At 36.7% G+C, this 16,044-nt stretch overlaps 2 long non-coding RNA genes across 2 annotated transcripts; both read left to right on the top strand.

Annotated features, from left to right (window-relative positions):
* Nucleotides 1-5,635: 5,635 nt before the first annotated feature.
* On the top strand, nt 5,636-7,873 carry LOC128016310 (uncharacterized). The gene is made up of 3 exons (XR_008184139.1): nt 5,636-5,881; nt 6,651-6,750; nt 7,757-7,873. It is a non-coding gene; the product is annotated as an uncharacterized LOC128016310 (long non-coding RNA).
* A 553-nt stretch (nt 7,874-8,426) lies between these two features.
* Nucleotides 8,427-9,232, top strand: LOC128016309 (uncharacterized). The gene is made up of 2 exons (XR_008184138.1): nt 8,427-8,733; nt 8,854-9,232. It is a non-coding gene; the product is annotated as an uncharacterized LOC128016309 (long non-coding RNA).
* The last annotated feature ends 6,812 nt before the right edge of the window (nt 9,233-16,044 follow it).

The following is a 16,044-nucleotide window of genomic DNA, read 5'->3' as shown; positions in this document are numbered from 1 at the left end:
AGAGTAAATTTGTGGCACAAAAAGTCAGAGAAGGAAGGACCCTGTGCGTTGGCTTGATTACCTCCCCTAGTGAACCCTCACTGTGAAACCACTTTAAAGATAAATACCCAAATGATGTTTTCAAACTGTGGTCGCCTCAGCACAGAATTGAAACAATATCAGTGAGGTAAGGGAAATGAGAGTTGAATGGCACTGTTTACAGTTGTTAGCTGTTCACACATAACCAGCAAATTCCAACATAAACATCCACTCGGGGCATGTAAAAGCAGAAACTATTAATAAGCCCTTTTATCCTTGCCTGAGACTGTCTATGTGGCCCCCCGAGAAAAGGCTAATCTGGCTCTTATTTTTGTTTCATTCTTATTCTTCGTCTCTCCCACACAACTCTCCCTCGATTAAGAGTTAATGACTCTCACCCCACCCCCACCCCCTTTTTACAGTAGACCAACAATCCTTGACCTCAAAACACCCTCAATGTTGTGAGTGTTTCGCATTTGTGTGCGTGTCATGGTCGTGGTACCTGCATTTCATGCCATATTTCAAAAACATGAAAGTTAATGCATGTGACACAAAATTTATCAGGTTCAAGAACAGGTTGAGCCAGGCAAGGTCTTTTCATGAGCGTGATGCTTTGCAGTGCTCTGTGTATTTGCATACGCACTTCAAGAAACCGCTTTCATGTCAAAGCCAAGAGCAGAGAGTCTTCCATTTGAGGACCGCTATCACTAGTCATCCTCCTTCAGGTTTTCAGAACGCAGCATGTGAGAGTTTGTGTGTTGTTAGCTTTCTATTATTTCTCAGTGAAATAACATCTGAGGAGATCCTTTACCCACTGATGTACAATAATATGACAGCATATGGCTATTGTTTACACAACCTGAGCAATAACTCAACCCTTGAACTTCAAACCAAGGCCCTGTTTTCCCTTTTCTTCTTCACCCGGAGCTGATGGGAGTTGACAGAGCTCTTTTACCCTGCACTTGGAGTGACTGAAAGTGAATGGCGGTAATAAACACCATGCCTTTGTTTTTTCTCCCTTCTTCCATTTTTCATCTTTTGTTCTTTTTCACCAATGTTTTTCTTCATGTCTCATGTTTTTTTCACCACATCCTTCCAGCTCTTGATGCCTCTTCAGTCAACTGGCATGTAAAAAATGGTTGCCCAGTTTGTGGTCTCCTCTCCTCATGATCTCATCTCCCTATCAAAACATGGCACCCTGATCACATGACCTCCCACAGTGTCATGTGATCCGGAGGAGTCTGTAAGATCTACTGATTCTAAACAGTGTCCAGTGGTTTAACAACCAGTTGACTTTTCTTTACTCGCTTACTTTCTTACATTTTATTAGTGCTTTGTCTGTAAAGCTTTCTGTTTTTTCATTTATTTATTTTTTATAACATATCTGTATTTGATTATTACAGTGGATAAATATAATATTACAACATGGGATTTCATTTCAGAGCAGTCACAATATGTTTTTGCCACACTAGACCATAGAAGGGTCATTAATCAAATGCCTCGGGATGTTAGCAACATCGCTTTTTGTTTAACAAATCAATATTTCATGGTCAAAAAATTCTTCCAGCACATATATGGGCAAACTTTAGATCAGAAACAGACCAAGCGGGCCTACAAAGTAGAGCAGACAGCAGGGCAGTATGAGAGATCGTATCCCCACTAGAGGTCTGCAAACGAGGGATGGAAAGAGAGAGAAGTAATATCCCTTTCACAGGGTGGAAGTTGGGATGGGAGGGAAATGGCAGCTCCCAGGGAAAACCAACAACTGGCCATCATCCTGACCGCTTGTCCTCATCAATCACTCGCATTTGTTGACCAAGCAACATGATGTCACTATTCATTTCATGCATTCCTCTAATGTGGACCCAGGGGGAGTCAACCATTCACTGTGGGTATTTCCTGTTCCATTGCATTCTGGGATATGTCTGTTTCCTTCAAGAAGATAATTTAGCTTTTGAAAATTGGCTCGCTCGCTCGCTCTCTCTCCCTCCCTCCCTTCATTTATTTGTACTTTCTTACTTTTCTTTCTTTCTCGTAAACTCTGGCAATTTTCACTCTCTCTTCTTAGCATGAAATCAAAATGGAAAAATGCATTGGTGTGTTATTCAAAAAATACTATAGTTTGGCTTCATAATCTTTAATAAATATCTATGAATTGTTCTTTCTCTGAAACTACTTTTATTGTCTACTGGAAAATGTTAACTTGAGGTCTCAACAAAAGGATTTATTTTTTGATTGATTGATTTTACTTAGACGTCAAAATATGGATTTAAAAATGTCACATCTTTTGTTACAATCAGGTTAAAATCAAGTCCCGCACTATACTCCCCCACACCCCCGTTTTATATCTTGTTTGTTTGCTTTTTCTCTAAATGCACCACATTTTGTAAGTAAAATGGGTTTCAAATGATAATACTTGACTATTTTACATTGTGGGGTTTACCTGAAGCTGCTTTTCATCCTCCTCTCTTATTTTAGTCGTAGTCTGCAGGCTTTCAGCTGGTTTGAGCAAGAGCGTCTAATGGTTGCTGCTTACTTGTGGAAGGATGTGACATGCTGAAATGGCCTTTTGATCAAATCTGACTTCTCCTGAGCAGACAGAGCTGCTGTAGGCTGTGATCAGTGCTCCTGTGTCTCATATGAAAGAATGGTGTCAGCGTGTTGACAAGCTGCTGATAAGTCAGTAGCTTCTAAAGAAAAATGTTTAAAGGCAGATAAATGCCTCAGGACTTAAACTGTCTGTCTTTACATACTGATTGTAGTTTATTTTTAGTGATTATGAAAACTTGGTTTAAAAAGGCTTAGGGGATGTTGATTTTAGCAGTCGTACATAAACGGGCCTTGTGCATGATCACCGTGCGCGAGTAGTGCAAGTTATCTCCCCTGACTTTTGTGAAGCCATGTTTACCACTAGCCACTAAAGGAGGTAGAGCTTTTTCGTATTTGGCTCCCAAACTCTGGACTAGCCTTCCTGATAAAGTTAGGGGTTCAGAGACACTCTCTCTGTTTAAATCTAGATTAAAAACACATCTCTTTCGCCAAGCATTCAAATAGTGCATCTCATAATTTTGGACTGCAGTTGTATCTGAACAAAAGCACATTATTAGTCTTTAGCTTGGGTTAAACTAATTAATTTTACTTGGTTGGAACAGCAGCTACGCTAATTTTGTCTCTATTTGTTTCTTTGTTTTGCCATTGGACTTAAATCCCATGGTAACTAGAATTTACACAAGCTCCAGTCTGGGTCCAAAACACCCGAGAAGAGATGATGCTGACCATCAGAGGACTTAAATGAAACAACATACAGAACTACCAAATTTTGCTATAAGTGTGATTGCATCATATAATGATTGCTGTTAATAGTGTTCATGGTCTGTTTGATTTTGTCTTTAACTGATTTTTCCATACATTTCTGCCATATGCACATACTGTAAACTGACTACTAAATATTGTAGAAACTAAATTTTGTTTTGCAATGAGTTTTGCAAAAGTTGTTTTGCAATGATTAGTATCGTAATAAGCACTATACAAATAAACTTGAATTGAATTTAACTGAATTTACTGTCAACATTAATTTCTTTCACTTCCTCTGATCTCAGGTTGAACCTGGTCAGGGTTTTATAGTGACTTACTATGATTCTTCCTCCATTCCCTCTCTCGCACTCTCACTTTCACCTCCCACCAGCATTAAGAGGCTTAGAGAGAGCTTAGCGCCCAGGTCAAGCTGCCCATTGGCGTCTACAGCTCTGTTCTTTGAAGTGATGCCAGGTTGAAGTGAACAAGCCTCTCTGCTTGCAGGTGAGCCGCCCGTGCTTTTACAGCCAATCCTGGGTCAGCGGTGGGCAGATGGCCCGCTCGCCTCTATCCATACGTTATTATTTTATAGTTTGGTTCTGCATTCCTCCCGCTCAGCCTGTGGTAGACGCAGACCCTTCGGTCTTATTGCTTACACATGTCTACTCCTCCTTGCCTCAGCAGGACTAGACAAAACAGAAGTGGGAGGAGGGTGAAGGGAGCAGCCTGGCCAAACTTTCCCCCCACCTTGAACTAATCGAGAAGAGGCAGGAGAGCCACAGCCAGGCTTGTGCCAGTGGGGTTTCAATTTGTAGAGGCATAAACAGATACTAAAGACAGAGTAATGGAGGGGTGATTTATCAAGCTAGTTCACATGAAATTATCACAGCGGCCCCCTGTTGCCTTGCCCTGTAATGGCCCTGGTGAGAGGGCAGGGCCAACCTCAAGAGAGTAAATGTGAGAGATGTGGCGTGGTCACAGTTAGTTACCGAGCGAACAAACATGTGTCCCACTGTCTGCTTCTAATCCAACCGTTACACTCACGACCGACCCATCTATGGGAAAATGAGACGTGCCTGTGAGAGAGACAGAGAGCACAAAGAACAGACGTCATCAAGCTTCTTAAAAATTTTAAAGCAGAATTTTCTCAACAACAACAGAAAAAATCCTATTTTATCCTGTCTCCTTAATCATGTCCCTGGGAAAAGTTCGGCTGTACCAATAAAAGTGTTTTGGTCAGACAAGTAAGGCAATTCTTCTTCAAATAAACGTATTATTTCTTTGCTGAGAAGTCATGTTTCATTTTTCCCTTTTTGCCAGAACATAGTTATGCCTTTGATCTTTTCCAGCATCAGCCAACACATGGATAAGACATCGCTTAAAAGATAAAGGTAAGAAATATGTTCTGTGATGATGTCATCCGGATGCCTAGGTCTGGGGCAAACATCTGTCCTGGTCTGCATTAGTGTACGTGAGTGGATGTGAAAATGAGTTAGTATGAGGTACAATGTAGATGTGTCCTGGGACTACTGATGTTTGATCCGTAAGTGAAATCAATTACACATTGTCCAAAAGTTAGATCCTCTCTGTAGGAACTTAATCGCATTAGCTCCTGCTCAACAAAGTTTAAGATTTGTCTCTTATTCCTGTTCCTGGCATGTGAATCTTACTATGTCTCTTTCTCTATTTCTCTCTTGCATTTGGATACATTTGTACACTCTTTACAATTCAGCAGAGAGCCATTCATCATCATTTGACTATGTATCTGTCCTGTTCTGCTTTCTTTGATCAGGCTATGCTTAACGTCACACATCTGCTCCTTGTTTAAAGGCCAGTAATGCCATAGCTCAAACGCTATTAGCTAGCATAACCAAAGAACAGCTTTACTGGACTGTGTTCCTCTTGTAATTCTTACAAGCTCTTAGCTGAAATGGTCCAAGAAACTGAGTTTGGAAGCTTAGAATGATTTTTCTCTCCAGCTGTGTCAGTTTAATATTTATTCTTCTAAAGAATAGTACTGTTTAAAGATACTAAGTAGCGTGGCTAAACTGATCCAGGCTCATTCTTTGCTCATTGACAAATGACATCTAAGATTATCTACTAAATGACAGTATCTGTGACATCAGCCATCCCTTGTCGTTTTAAAACACTAGTGACAGCTTGTGTATATACCATATTAAAGAAATATAAAATGTTATTTTAAGGATTTTTAATATATATAAGATTGGTTAATAGATATAATATTTTTTATATACACAGTATACTAAACTGCAGGCAAAAGTTTGTGGTCAGTAACATTTTTTTTTTTTTTAATATATATCAACCCATTCTCACTCCAAAGGCGTCAAAAACCGAAGCATGGTCAAGCGCCCCTAGCGTCACTTTTATGACGCCAAATGTGCCTCTCGGCGTCGAATATCGAAGCACTACGACCTTCATTGCTTTCAATGGGAAACTTTTGGCGTCAGAATTCGACACGAGGACATGAGATGTTTATCGCTATGAAATCACGTTCAAGAAGTCTCATTCAGCACACATCGCGATACTTGCTATCAGTTCCACAGTTTGGGTGAGTAGTCGTATATACGCTCTTTTAATGCCTTTTATAAAATGTATTCTGTCTTATTTATTAATCAAATTAGTGCCATATGTTTAATCGCTGTATTATATCGGTCATCCGCGGCTGTCTTTGAGTTTCATTGCGTTTAAATAAATGAACACAGCTGCTAATTAGTCTGATTAAACTCTATCTGTCACGTGACGTGCCATAGACCTTCGATCCGTTTTATATTATTATTAATTTCAGGATCAATGATGTAAGTTGTATTTGTAGTAAAATCATGGTAATCACGACACTTACAATAGTAATAAATGAAATGTGAAGTTAAAACACAGTAAACAGGACATTAGTAACTGTAACTGTAGTTTTACTATGGTATATTAATAATCAATACAACAATACAATAATCACCAAACCAGCTATGTTTGTATCACTGTAATGTTAGTGTTTTTATGTGCTTTTATATGACAGATATCACAGTAATCATATGTTCTGTACCATGCTTTTAATACCTTTTAATGTAAATCCAAAAAAAAAAAAAAAATCCAATTAAAAATAAATAATAAAACATGCATTTTTCCATCTTGCAGTTCTTTCATATCAGTTTATATATATATATATATATATATATATATATATATATATATATATATATATATATATATATATATATATATATTATATCTAAATATTTTGCTCACAGATCATTATTAACATTCTGTATATAATTCAATTTTATTTACTCTCCCCTTTTTATTATTTTTATTTTTATTTTTAGCTGAAAAGACATAAAGGCAGTCAGCCCAGTGGTGTTTCTGGAGAGGGATTCCTTCAGAAATGGAGAAGACAGAAAGCTGCGGAGGCAGATATATGCAGCAGTAAGTCTGTGATAGTTTGTCTCTTTTATCAAACATTCCTGCTGTTATAATTTGTACAGCATTTGTTGTTTCTTAAACTGTTGCACTGTCCAAATACCCACACTTGCCATCTTTTCACTTGACCACTTGATTACTTATTTGACGTCTTTCCTGTATTTTGCCTAGTGTTCAAGTGAGCATGATAACCACAAGTGTGTGTCGAACTTTTCATGACCTGATGACTGTGTTTCCCAATCCTGATCCTGGAGAACCCCAGCACTGCACGGTTTTGGTGTCTCTCTTATCTGCCTTGGAGTCTTCACTGATGAGCTGATGAGTTGAATCAGGTGTGTTTGATCAGGGAGACATCTCAAATGTGCAGTGTTGGGCTTCTCCAGGACCAGGATTGGGAGCCACTGCCTTATGGGACACTTATGTGTTTACAGAGATTTTTAATAACTAATTATCAATATTTCACATACTGTACATTGGACAGCTTCCCATGACCTCTTGTGAGATCTCGGCAAAAAGTCTGACGATTTATTCCAAAACATGATGCATGATGGGATACACTAAGCTTTGTATAGCGCTCCGGAGCAGTATTGGAGAGGTTTAGTGTGTGTTAAGGACGCTGTGCTTTGGCATTATTAAGACCGGGGACAGTCTCGTTCACACACTGTCACGTACACACACTCTCAAGTGGCCAAGACTGCAAGTGTGGGTATCTGGACAGGGTCAAAGTCTTAAAAATGATCCCTAAACACATCACAGTCTTAATAATCCAGTTTAACACTTGTATGATATTGTACAAGCCCCAGGACAGCCTCATCTGACACTATCAAAAGAATTCATATGACTATAGCTTGCTATTAATTACTTGCTTTCAATAATGGATGCATTTAACTTTTAATTATACAGCATCTTTACAGAGGTGTAATGTACAAGTTGCACGTAATTAATAATATTTCCTTCTTTCTGTCTTACAGGATTTTTTGCAGATAATCCTAATGCTGTTCTTCTTTTTCAGGTCTAAAATATCAAGCTCAACAACTCACTCAAGAGCCAACCCTCACAAACCTTCCTAAAAACTAAAAGAGCTATTACTGAGTCTCAGCGAATCTTGCCATGATCAGCTCTTCCCAGGTACATTTGTTTAGAATATTTTTTTTAATCAACATTTACCCCTCAAATGCTCTGGTCTGAATCTTACTTTAAATTAACTTAATTATGTTTAATGAGCAATATTATTTGCACACAGAGTAAGTAGAGATTATCTTGTTTCACAGAAGAGAAGGCAGACCAAGGAAATGATTTGCTCTGGATGAGGAATGAAGATGGCCATCTTGTGCTCAAACAAACAGAAGTCCTCTGGTATGTGTGTGTTGAAGCAATGCTGTGTTATACAACATTTTATGATGATCTCTCACAGAACTGGTCATGTCAGCCTTGATTTCTTTTTTTACTATTACAATTACAGCATGTTAGCAAAGTGTGACTGGACATTTTTAATATTATGTTTTTAAAAACACACCACCTGTTTTAAAAGTAGACAAGTATCATGAAATTGGTTTAGTTGATATAAACACCAATGTACATTATTTCATTGTTTTCTAAATGTTATTTTATAAATTGTGAATTGATAGTGGATTGGTTTGAAGCCAGGCATTACACTGCACAGACTAAAACACATTTGTGAGAGAAGTCAGGAACTTTGGAGAAAGATTCTAGAGGAAGAAAACACATTTACTGCAACAATAGATGAATTCTAGAGTCTCTGAGAACTACACATGCTAATGCAGTCTCATGAGCAAGACCTTTGCCTCTGTAACTTTTTCTTAATTCTTTAATTTTTATTGCAGTATTTTAATTTGTACAGATGATCTCATCAGCCAATTGAGGGGTTTTGACCAAGTGATGCTCTTGAAAGGAGTGAAAGAAGAGGATGTGCTAAATTCTCTTCAGAGAAAAAGCTTCTCAAAAGGTCTCAAAACAGCTTGAAGAATGGTAAGTGTACAGTACTACAGGGGTCATAGTTACTCACCCTGCTAAAATCACACAGAACATAAGCTGAGCTCTCTGTCCATTAAACAACTTCATCTGGATTGCTTGTTTCACTTTGACCAGGTCTGGGATCTTAGGACTGAGAGATCCTCTGGCTGAGAGAAGCTACACCACATCAGTGCTGGACATCAACCACAAACTGTTTCCAGACACGAGAGAAGAAGAACACGATGGGGAGATGAAACCAGTTTAGATGTGATGATGGGAATCATTATTTTCTGGAACAGTATCTCATGTCTTATATGTATCACATGATCTGTATCACAGTTGACTGGATGGGACTGTGTGACTTTTAAGGACATTTCATCACTCATCTGTGTGAACTGATTTATATATGAGGTTAATGTATTTTTGATGATAATTATTTTCATTGAATCTTATTCGTCTTGATGCTACTTTATCAACTTTATAGTCTATGCTTCAATAAAATGAAAATGGTGAATATTGTGTTCTGAAGATTCTTGTTAAATACATAATTTTACTAGGTAGGCTGATATGTGTTTATTTTAGACTTGGAAAAACTACATATTAATTATTGGGATTATTTTTTTATTTAAGACATAAACATTTTTGATCGGATTAATAACATCTGGGACATCAGTACACCAGAAAGTAATTTTTTTATATTTTAGTAACAAATATGCAAATTTTTTAGTGAAATAAAGGGAGTTACGAGATTAACTATTCTGCATTACAAGATGGTGCCATGGGCTTTATTGTTACAAACACTTGAGGGATAACTGAGAATGTAGCAGGAATGATCAATGGGATCTTGTACTGCATTAAAACCAAGAGCACGCACATGATGTCCAGCACCTGAGGAGCAAGATACGGGGGTGAAGAGGACATTTTTACACTGATTTTTGCTAAACATATACATATACATATACATATATATAATTAGGTTTTACTGCCCTTCTACCCCCAGGGGCCCAGTAGCACCCCCCGGAAGAGCCCAAAACTGTACATTTCAAATGGCTGTAAATCAGAGTCCAATTAACATATCAAAGAGAAAATGGGCAGGATTATTACTTATGCTATGCTGATAAAATAATGTTGAGCTCAGTTTTCAGAAATAAATGGAAAGCTGACATAAAGGCATTTTAAATATTGCTCACTGTAAAATACCACATTTCAGCCTGCATCTCAAATATATCATAGAGGATTGCACAATAAACATATTTAGATATCCAGTTTTCCTTAAAATAAATAATTTATTTCGTTTCGTTAATAAAAAGTTTTAAACTACATTACCCACAAGCCTCCGTCGTTCTATCTATGCAAAGGCAACACTAGGGGGCTGTTTTTTGTAGTTCATTGAAGTTATGCTTAGGGTTAGGATTAGGATCTCGCTAAAGATGTCATTTTTGTCAAGATAGCAACACTTCATTGTTGACTTAATATATTACTAATGTGATGATAGCAGCAAAACATACTTTTTTACATGATGCGCTGTTTAATATGGGTTAAAAGATAGTCCAACCACAGACTGTCCTGAAAATTCATAGCCAATGACATCAAAGCTGAGCAGCAGCGACACACTTCCTTATCCATGTATGACCGATGTCTTTTGTTTTTCGGCTGAAGGGATAGATTCGGTTAACAATAGATTAAGCTTGCTACTTATTAGATTCGGTTTTATTAACGTCTTCACCTTCCTCCGTTGTTCAGCTTGACAAACATTGGGCAATATTGATGTGCACATGCCCAGCAGTCGCAGTTGTATCCAACAGATAGATTCCTCTCATTAAATATAAGACACATTTTTAAGATTTGTATTTTTTTTTTTTTGACCAAAGACAAATATATTTACTAATCAAATGACGTGCTTCTAAAATTTACATTGTATATTACATTGTGTTTTAAAGTTAAAATTGTTCACATTTGTGTTTCTGTGATTTACCATTCTCTACCATTTGAACTCTAGGAATAAAAACTGAAATTATAAATGAATGAATGAATGAACAAATAAATACATAAAGCATAATAAACATGCATATTTTTGTAAGGATCTTCCATTATTTATTTATATGTCAAACTCATTTAAAGACAACATGCCCAAATTACTACACTGCATCCTCTGTCACCAAGCTCGTTTTTGCCACCATAAAGAATAAAAAGGCAGTTATGTTGTAAACATTAACTATTTTCAGTATGCAAATGAAAATGCTTTTATTAAAAAACAAAACAGTAAATACAGTATGTCTTTCAGAGAACACTGGAAAAAGTGTTGTGACCAAAATGTTATACAACACAAAGTAAATGTTTCAAACTCACAAAAAAACACCATGAAGACATGCATGTCAAGTGTGCAATATATTTTTAATATGGAGCGCTATTTTTAACTATTGTTTTCATCACTGGTTCTGTAATGTATTCATTATGAGCTTATAATTAAAACAAAGTTACATCTTCTGCAAAAATCAAACCACTGCAAAGTCTAATCACTGATCCAGGACCATTTCTGTGTGTGTGGGTGATAAAGAGTAAACGAGGTGAGTCCTTGTGCATGATGGAGCTACAGCGTTATCCTCAAACAATCCTGTAAGACAGAAAGGAAGGAAATATTAAATTACATTCAACTTATACATTACACTGTGTTTTGTTTAGACCATAAAAGCAGCCTCTGTAAAAACTTGAGAGTGTGTGTACGTGACAGTGTGTGAACGAGACTGTCCCCGGTCTTAATAATGCCAAAGCACAGCGTCCTTAACACACAATAAACCTCTCCAATACTGCTCTGGAGCGCTATACAAAGCTTAGTGTATCCCATCATGCATCATGTTTTGGAATAAATCGTCAGACTTTTTGCCGAGATCTCACAAGAGGTCATGGGAAGCTGTCCAATGTACAGTATGTGAAATATTGATAATTAGTTATTAAAAATCTCTGTAAACACATAAGTGTCCCATAAGGCAGTGGCTCCCAATCCTGGTCCTGGAGAAGCCCAACACTGCACATTTGAGATGTCTCCCTGATCAAACACACCTGATTCAACTCATCAGCTCATCAGTGAAGACTCCAAGGCAGATAAGAGAGACACCAAAACCGTGCAGTGCTGGGGTTCTCCAGGATCAGGATTGGGAAACACAGTCATCAGGTCATGAAAAGTTCGACACACACTCGTGGTCATCATGCTCACTCGAACACTAGGCCAAATACAGGAAAGACGTCAAATAAGTAATCAAGTGGTCAAGTGAAAAGATGGCAAGTGTGGGTATTTGGACAGTGCAACAGTTTAAGAAACAACAAATGCTGTACAAATTATAACAGCAGGAATGTTTGATAAAAGAGACAAACTATCACAGACTTACTGCTGCATATATCTGCCTCCGCAGCTTTCTGTCTTCTCCATTTCTGAAGGAATCCCTCTCCAGAAACACCACTGGGCTGACTGCCTTTACGTCTTTTCAGCTAAAGATAAAAATAAAAATAATAAAAAGGGGAGAGTAAATAAAATTGAATTATATACAGAATGTTAATAATGATCTGTGAGCAAAATATTTAGATATAATATATATATATATATATATATATATATATATATATATATATATATATATATATATATATATATATATATATATATAAACTGATATGAAAGAACTGCAAGATGGAAAAATGCATGTTTTATTATTTATTTTTAATTTGATTTTTTTATTTTGGATTTGCATTAAAAGGTATTAAAAGCATGGTACAGAACATATGATTACTGTGATATCTGTCATATAAAAGCACATAAAAACACTAACATTACAGTGATACAAACATAGCTGGTTTGGTGATTATTGTATTGTTGTATTGATTATTAATATACCATAGTAAAACTACAGTTACAGTTACTAATGTCCTGTTTACTGTGTTTTAACTTCACATTTAATTGTAAGTGTCGTGATTACCATGATTTTACTACAAATACAACTTACATCATTGATCCTGAAATTAATAATAATATAAAACGGATCGAAGGTCTATGGCACGTCACGTGACAGATAGAGTTTAATCAGACTAATTAGCAGCTGTGTTCATTTATTTAAACGCAATGAAACTCAAAGACAGCCGCGGATGACCGATATAATACAGCGATTAAACATATGGCACTAATTTGATTAATAAATAAGACAGAATACATTTTATAAAAGGCATTAAAAGAGCGTATATACGACTACTCACCCAAACTGTGGAACTGATAGCAAGTATCGCGATGTGTGCTGAATGAGACTTCTTGAACGTGATTTCATAGCGATAAACATCTCATGTCCTCGTGTCCAATTCTGACGCCAAAAGTTTCCCATTGAAAGCAATGAAGGTCGTAGTGCTTCGATATTCGACGCCGAGAGGCACATTTGGCGTCATAAAAGTGACGCTAGGGGCGCTTGACCATGCTTCGGTTTTTGACGCCTTTGGAGTGAGAATGGGTTGTATATATTACTTTCATTTAGCAAGGATGCATGAATTTGATCAAAGGTGTAAAGACTTTCTTATTGAAATAAAATAAAATGATACAATAAATGCTGTTCATTAGAACTTTCTTATCATCGAAGAATACTGAAAAGCAAATAATAATAATAACAATCATAACTTAAATAAATAAACAAATAAGTAAAGTTTTAAAAAGTGCACCAAATCAAATGGAAAAATCACTGTGATTTGCTCAGTTGTAAAAATGTACACTAATTATAACAATCCAGGGCCATTCATATTTATCAAAGGAACACATTTTATAGTACAGTTTACTGGGTAAGGGTGTATTTGTGTGTGTGTGTGTGTGTGTGTTTGTGAGAGAGAGAGAGAGAGAGAGAGAGAGAGAGAGAGTGCTCTCTAACCCTCTGGCCCAGGGCTCTGTCTCCACCCCTTCTTCTTCTAATCAGCCATAATCAAAAGTGAAATGCGTTTTTCTAAGGAAGTAGCTGGAAAATTTCACAATCTGCATTTTCTCAGACCAAACTGATTAGAGAAACATTATCCTGCTCTTGCAGTCACTTCCAATCTACCGTTCATCTGTCTCCACAATCACCTAATTATTTAAGCAGTGACCTCACAATGCAGTTTTATTAAAGGATGAAACACATGGCATGACATTTCTGCCTAGATTTCTGCATGGTATCTTCGGTAATGTGCTATGCTCCTTTTCAGGGAAAATGAAGAGGGAGGGAGGGAGGGAGGGAGGGAGGGAGGGAGAGAGAGAGAGAGAGAGAGAGAGAGAGAGAGAGAGAGAATAAGGCAGTTTGTGCTTTTTTAGAATTTGCAATCTGTCCAGACTGACAAAATAATGTCTGTGTAATGTGAAATATCTGTAAGTATCTTCGGTTTGTATGAGTATCTGTGTGCGTGTGTGTGTGTGGATGTGTGAGTCTGTATGTGTGAAAGATAATCGGTTACACTATATAGCCTTTAGCAGTTTGTTTCCCAGGGGAATATGTGAGAAGTTGAGTCTAGTTATTGAGGGGTCATGATTGCAGTAGGGCTTCAGTGGCTCTCTTTGACCTACACTATATACTTATACACGAGAGACGACTTCCTGCTTCAGGGCACCAAGCACTATATTGAGTATTGACTATATGTCAGGAATGTGCTTACTCTTGCCAAATATTCCCTCAATAAAGACGTGTGAGGTAAAGAGTTTGGACAAAAGCTAAGAAACCTTCAAAATCAATAAGGTTCCACCTCGTGCTTAGGTGGATTTGACATGTACAATTACAACAGCAAATGTTTTGCTGGTTAATTAAAATTACAATATTATTTGATTATTTTGTCCTGTATTGCAGAGTCCAGTGTCCTCAGGTGAAATATGTGTCTGTGGTTTAAACCCCATCAATTCAAACATCAAAAGAAAACAAGCAATCAGCACTCTTTAGAAATGTGTCCTTTACTCAAAGGGTCCACTTGGGGCCAGGTTAAGAGATATCATTTTCACTCTAATAGTCGTCTGGATTGAGTGAGTTTTGACTGAATTATCGGCCAACTAGCAGCTAAAAGAAAGGAAGAAAGCGTAGGAGAGAGAAAGGGGCTGGGGGAGAGGAGGGGGAAGGCTTTGAACCTGCCGCAGGGTCTGGGCTTCTCAAACACTCAGACGATAAGGATCCTTAGCCTTACTGAGGGAATGGTATTTCTTTCATCTCTTCTTTCTCTCTCTCCCTCTCTCTATGCCTGGGGTGATTGTGTCGCTCGTTCTGTTATCGTAGGTGACTGTGTTGAATCATCATGCTTATTTGTACCTGACACCCGATTCACAAATAAAGCAGCTTTGGAAAATTTTAAAGCGAGAGGGACATTCCTGAGTCTGGCCAGGGGGAAGAATCTTGATCTCAGAGGCTCAGTCGAGCCTTGAAAGTAATAAGGGTCATGACTTCTGCAAGAGTAAGAACACTTCCACTTTTGAAATATTTTTATATGGGGGCGGGGTATTCATTAGATATCCACCCTTCATAAAAGTTCATTATTGCAAAGATACACTTTTTATATGTAAAATGTATATTATAAAATACAGCTGAATTTTCAGCAGTCATTAGTCCATTATTCAATCACACAAGCTTTTCAATCCAGGGATCCATAAAACGGAACAAATGTGACACTAAACACATTTATAATATTAAAATATTACTGTTTTAAATGAAAGCTGTTCTTTTGAACTTTCTAACATCAGAGAATGTATCCAGAACAATTATTAATATTTGAGAACCAATAATAATTGATAATGATTAAGTGCCAAATCAGAATATTATAATGACTTCTGAAGAATCATGTGACACTGAAGACTGGAGTAATAGCAGTTGAACATTCAGTCTTTCCATCACAATAATAAATTGCATTTTAAATATATTAATATAGAAAATATTTACTTAAAATTGTAATAATATTTCACAATATTACTGCTTTTAAATAAATAAATAAAATAAATGCGTTATGCATTATTCGTCATATTCATTTATAAATATTATTATAAATAATTATTTATGCTATTTATGAATAATTATTTTAAATGAATGCATACTTGCATCACTGTTTTTTTTTATTTATTCATTTTTATTGGACATTACTGCAAATACCACAACACACTCTCTCTGTCTCTCTCTCTCTCTCTCTCTCTCTAGCAGAGCTTTGAGTTTTCCAAAAAGCTAAATACACAACACACACACACACACACAAATATATATATATATATATATATATATATATATATATATATATATATATATATATATATATATATATATATATATATATATATATATATATATATATATATATATA

The sequence above is a fragment of the Carassius gibelio genome, chromosome A7 (assembly GCF_023724105.1).
Source record: "Carassius gibelio isolate Cgi1373 ecotype wild population from Czech Republic chromosome A7, carGib1.2-hapl.c, whole genome shotgun sequence".
NCBI classification, from domain to species: Eukaryota; Metazoa; Chordata; class Actinopteri; order Cypriniformes; family Cyprinidae; genus Carassius; species Carassius gibelio.
Note: the sequence above shows the minus strand (reverse complement) of the source record. Positions and strands in the feature narration are given on the sequence as shown.